This window comes from Diceros bicornis, chromosome 4 (assembly GCF_020826845.1).
Source record: "Diceros bicornis minor isolate mBicDic1 chromosome 4, mDicBic1.mat.cur, whole genome shotgun sequence".
NCBI classification, from domain to species: Eukaryota; Metazoa; Chordata; class Mammalia; order Perissodactyla; family Rhinocerotidae; genus Diceros; species Diceros bicornis.
Genome location: NC_080743.1, coordinates 96,608,481 through 96,614,633, shown reverse-complemented (window position 1 = coordinate 96,614,633; position 6,153 = coordinate 96,608,481). Strand labels below are relative to the sequence as shown.

The 6,153-nt window shown below is 41.9% G+C and overlaps 1 protein-coding gene across 1 annotated transcript in view; it reads right to left on the bottom strand.

Moving 5' to 3' along the window:
* The window catches only part of NME7 (NME/NM23 family member 7), a 223,552-nt gene that overhangs the window by 1,241 nt on the left and 216,158 nt on the right, over positions 1–6,153 (bottom strand). The window lies entirely within an intron of this gene.

The window sequence follows — 6,153 nt, the reverse complement described above, 5'->3', positions numbered from 1 at the left end:
CAGCCTCAGTAGTGCTGCTCTCCTCCTTCGGAGAGAGACCCAGAGGCCCAGGGCCATCTCTGTGACAGCACAGCTAATTCAGAAACAGCAGTAACAGCTTCAATTCCTGCCTTATATTTATCCCACACTCATAACCCTGCTGATCTGCTTCTCTTGTTTATTCTTTAAAAACATTACCTGAGACTTTGCTCTAGACCAGCAGATTGTAGGATGGCAAATTAATACCAGAGGAACAATGACTCCATTTAACAAAAAAACAGCAAAGGGAACTGGAAAATGGCACAACTGCAGAGCTGCAGCTTTTAGGGGCCCTCCTTAGCAACTGAGGAAACAGCCAAATCAAGAAACTAACAACATACCTGCCTAAAGCTGGCTTTCACAAAAAGTAACCCACACGCTTAACAGAAATAGAAGGCATCATTCCTATAACAAGATGGTTTGTCTTGCTGAAACATCAACTCACTTTGCAGGGTGTATCTGAGTCTGAACTGTGGGATGTTTATGAAGAAGAAGGGGAATGGCTTTAGGTCTGGGGAAAGGGGAGCATTTATTCAAATTGGAGGATAGTTGGCATTTTTGAAGCTGTTCTAAGGTTACAACCTTGGTCATTCAAATGTAACCCACTGCTTTCCTATGTACCTTGTACCTTCTGTGCTGAGCCAGTGTGTGTGTGTGCGCGCACGCACGTGTATGTGTGTGTGCTCTCTGCCTAGCAATTCCTTCAAGATTCTGTCCAGATCTTGCTTCCTCATAACCTCTCCAGATTGCACCAGCCCAGTCCCCACACGTCATCTCCAGGGTATACCACCACTAGGAGACGGGGGATGGGGGTGTATTCTTTGGCTCAATAGAGACTTGTTCACTGCCTGCTCTGTGCCAAGCACTCTTCCAACAGCTAGGGAAAGATCCTCAAGTGAACGGAACACACAATCCATCTTCTTTCCCCTGCAGCTCACGTTCTAGTATTAAGTACATGCGTGTTTCTGGAACTTTTGCTTCTACACATTTATTGTGTCTTTCTCTTCTATTCTCAGTTTACTCCATCCCTTGTCAGATGACACATTCTTGGGTGTAGAGACAGTACCATCTACCTCTTTTGAGGTGTTCTTATCACATCCTTAAGGCGGTCTTCACACAAGTCCAGTCAATCAAATACTTAATTCCTCACACGGAATATAAAGGGAATGAGTTTTTCAAAGGTGGGCTGAGTACCACTTGGAATCAAAAGCATTAGAAGAGTTACTGAATAGAGGAAAAAGGATTCTTTTTTCAATTTTTTTCCATCCATGATATTTTCTCTGAAGGAAAGTTTCAGTGTGGCGCTAGTATGTCTTCAGCCACATTAATCTCCCTTTCAAATACAGGGAGACAGGCCACAGGCTCAGAACCTGTGGCAAGCGATATTATCTAGCTAGAATTTAATAACTTGTTTTCATTGTATTTATTTTACTACCTTCAATGAAGGACAAGTAATACTAGTTTTACATTTGTGGCAGTAAAATAAATTTATTCAACTATAACAGTGAGTGGATTTAAAGAAAAATAGTAAATAAAATTTTAGGTATGGTAAAAATCATGAAAGTGAAAAATGGCCAACTAGACTTTCTGAACCTTTGCCCGAACGGCACAGCATTAACAGAAGCCAAAGTTTTCGGTTTTGTACAGGTTTGGGCAAATCTAATTTGAACTCTCTCTCTTTAGAACAATAGCATGCCCTATCTACTCAAGCTATACTTATTACCAGAGGGAACTGCTCCAAATCCAAATTAAAAACATTATCAGTGATCAGAGACGAAAACCTAGTTTTCAGATCTTTCCAAGTCTAATGATAGCTCAAATTCCCAGCTTCTTAAAGGATTAGTAACACTTCATATCAGTGTATATTTGGCCCATAGAGGAGAACTAAGTAAGGCTGAAAATCCAGGACGAAGGACCTTATGAATACAGAGGGAAACTCTCCAAGGAGCTTTCAAGAACAATTTTAATCAAGCGAGTAAAGTGATCGCGGTTTCAAATTCAACAGAGAAAATGGGACTCTGTTTTATTCTTTAGGAGGGGCCAGCATCAACCAGACATGTTATCTGCCGTCCTCTAGGCTCTGCAGTGGGAAAGATGACCAGGAAATAGAGAGATGAGCCTGTTCTCCCAAGTGATGGTTGCAATTAGCACCCATATCCTACCCAGTGTCAAAGAGGCTTGGACCAATGCAGATACCTCAGTTCATGTTTTAATTCTGTATTTTTCTCCCTGAGATTGTCAGCATTGGTCTGTTTTGAGACATTAAGGATCTCATTAAGGTACTGACTCTGACTACAGAATCCCACTATTTTATTTAGCCACAAATGCATCCCATACCCTAAGAAAAGGCCCATACTGTAATAAAACTGTGCCGTACTATCTCCAGCTTGCTTCATCACAAAGCCTTTCAAAAACCGGGTTTCCATAAAATCAAGACTCTTACAAGCAGTCTGTAAAGGGCTACCTTTTCCAAGGAAATGCATGTCTTCCTCTCATGTTGGCCTTATATGGCCAGATAGGAGGTGGCACAGGGTGATTTGAAACCCACCTATTCAGCCAGCCATGATGCCTGATAAGGTCATTATTGGATCAGTCCTTTGGTTTAAGTGCTTTAGGGATCAAATATTTTATTCCTGTGAAAGGTTGCCCTTTAGTGCCCATAACTTGTTATAGGGATTTATGGTTATTAAACTGGCAAGTAATGGAGAAGCATGGGACAGTCCTGGAGGAATGGAGGGTAGGACCCATTCCTTTCGATAAGGAGCAGGGGTTCTAAAATGACCAGTGGGTGAGGCTCAGGCCTCGGGGAGGGCCTGATGATTCTGCACTGGAGCCTCTGGGTGGGAAGGGAATAGGGTACGGCTAACAAACACTGCGGGTTGTACTACAGAAAATGAAATATGGCATTAGAGAAGTCCGTGCCTACAGAAACCTTTGCCTAGAGCTGGCCTTTCTTTTCTTTCATTCACAAATTTCTCCTGAGCCACTTACTATGCGCCCAGCACTGACTGTGAACTGGGGGAGAGGAGTTCAGGGTCCCTGTTCTGTAATTTCTGCCTTCACACTGCTAAATATCTTAAATGGTCTAAACCATTCTCGCCTACACTTGATTCCTTTCCCTCCTTCTTCTGCCAATCGTTCATTTAACTAACATACTGAACACATCCCATCCATGACAATTCAATGTTGAGTGAGACCTGGTCCTCAGAAATCTCACAGCCTGGAAGGAGGACAACCCATGTAATCAAATAAAATCACTACAGTGTGCTAAGGCATAAGTGGAAATAATTAACTGCCAGTGGGGACACAAAGTATTTCATAAAGGGGTTAACATTTAACTTGAATTTTGAGGATGAGTTGATTTGACATAGACGAGGGAACAGCAAATTTTAGCTGAATATACAATTGCTATGCTAATATGATAGGTAATGATACTCTACTAGCTTGAAGGTTTGTTCTTTATCACTGTTAGATTAAAATAAAAACGAGCTTACACTTATTTACTACTTCATTTACTACATTTATTTACTATATTTATTTACTAGTATACAGTCTAATTTCATATCTAAATCTCATCTCCTTCACAACAGCTCTGTGAAGTTGGTCCCCTCATCTCGACACAGACCAGGATCCTGAGGCTCAGAAGTCCCCTGACTTCCCTATATAATAAGTTGGGGAAGTTGCTAAGTTGGCAGGACTGGATCTTTAACTGTATCTTCCAACTCTAAGCCACATAGGCTCTGCCCTCTCCCCTGGAGTAGACTCTGCATTTGCTGATGACTGTATCTAAATTACTGCAAATTATGTAACAATGGGATTCAAATAAATGTAAATTTTTAATAACTGCTTCAAGCATAGACTCAAGGGAAGCTCCCAGAGAACCTCTTATGTTTGCTCTGAGTACAGCGCATAGCAAAAATGGGTCTCGATGCTAGTGATTCTAGTCCTTCAATGGAACTTCTCGTGTATGCAGCTACCATGAGACCTCTCTGATGCATGGCTTTGCATCAGAGTCTCTGGTGGAGCTCACCGCTCCCGATGCGCCAGCTCCACCACAGACGACCGAACCAGACACTTGGGAGGTGGAGCGCAGGCATCTATTTTCCAGCAGTTCTATTTTTTTTTTTTAACAGTTTTATTTATTTATTTACTTATTTTGTGAGGAAGATTAGCCCTGAGCTAACATCCATGCTAATCCTCCTCCTTTTGCTGAGGAAGACCGGCTCTGAGCTAACATCTATTGCCAATCCTCCTCCTTTTTTTTTTTCCCGCAAAGCCCCAGTAGATAGTTGTGTGTCATAGTTGCACATCCTTCTAGTTTCCAGCGGTTCTTAATGTTGGTTGAACATCAAAAATACCTATGGAGTTATTTTTTTTCCTTTTAAATAAGAGTATAGATGTGCTGGAACATTTATAGAATTTATCTATCCCACTGTCACTGAGTTCCAGTACCAAATTAGAATATGTATACCTGTGCCATAGACTTTCAGATAAAATCTAGTCAATGTGAATTTGATTGAGGTACAATTTTGTTAGTGTTCCAATAATACTGACTTTGAAATATATCAGCCTATTCAGTAGAGAAACAACTTTCACCTTACTGGGCCCCTTACAGCCAGGGATGGCTTTATGGGCGTGCAACCTGTGCTGTTGCACAAGGCCACATGCTTGGAAGGGCCCCATGCCGGCTTTCATGTTCCGTGTCTCCCTCTTGAAATTCTTAATAATTTTTGAACAAGGGGCCCCACATTTCCGTTCTGCACCAGTTCTGCTTATAGCCATAGGCCTCTAGGCTAGGGCTACTTTTGCATTATTTTCCTATTGGCTGAGTGGAAAATGTGGTTGAAAAGGGTGCTTTGAAAATCAGCAATGAACAGGTCTATAGTGCGAGTTGGTGGGTCGAGGAAGTTGCAGGGTGAGGCAGGCTATGGAAGATGAGAGCTGGCAGACCTACCAGGAGAAGAACAGAGGCTCGAGACCGCACACCGAAGCCCTGGGGCGGGATGAGAAGAAGACCTGTGCTGTGGGGACGGGTGGAGAGGCCACCAGCAGGCCGGGCACATGTGAGCCTGAATCCTTTCTGAACTTTAGCTGCGTTCCTCTCCCTCTTTGTCCTCCCTCTCCAAGTCACCACTTATTTTCAGCTCCCAAAGTAAGGAGCTCAGAAGCAGCAGTCGTGAGCAAAGAGGTGGTAGCTAAAGGAAGTCTAGGGTTCTCCAGGTGGAAGGGCTCAGAGGAAACATTCAAGCCTTGATAGAAGGAAGACAAAAAATCTCTCTCTGTCTGCTATTGCAGCTATGGAGCCCAGAAAGTTCTTGGGCTGCAGATGTGCCCCCTCAAATCCATTTATAACCTACAAAAAAATAAAGTCGAACTAACTTAGTCATAAGAATATCTTCTTCATATATGTTTTATCTTCTCCATAGGTTCAGAGGCCACGTTTGAAATGTTTTAAGAGAAAATGAAAACTTCATATTAAAATAACTGTATATTTCAGTAAATTTCAGTAATTCTATAAATCCAATGTCCTCAGAGTTCTCTTTTAAAGACCTCTTGATTTTCCCACTGCTATCGACATATGAGAACAACTCTCTTTTTAAAGCTGGAAGGTAATTACTCCTCAACCCAGAATAGAGTGGTGCTAACCTTTCTCTTTATGGGAAATATATACCTTTTTTTCTAATATAACTAAAGATGCAGGAGTCCTTTCTAGAAGTTCATTCTAAAATTGTGCCTCGTGTCTCATCATTATCTGGCCTTTTCTGCCCTGAAGGTGGTTTGATTGTAGCTAGCCTTCCAAAAATCTAAAAGTATGAATAGATGTTTGTTGCTTCTGTTCCTGTCTCCTCCCCAACCCCAATGATTACAAAAGCACTATCTGAGAGTTACCATATCTCAGTACGGGTCACAGATAGGTTTTCAATATTTACATTTAAAATTTTACTTACTCTTAAAAAATAGAGTCCTTGCTACATAGTAAATGCTTTAATAGACTATCTCGTGTACTCCTTACCACTAACTTTATGAAGTAGACATGATTAGTCCTATTTTTCAGTTGGCGAGATGAGGTTTCAGAGCTAACAACTTGCCTGAGGACACGTAACTCTGCCCAGTGCCTCCGGCCCCGCCCGTGCT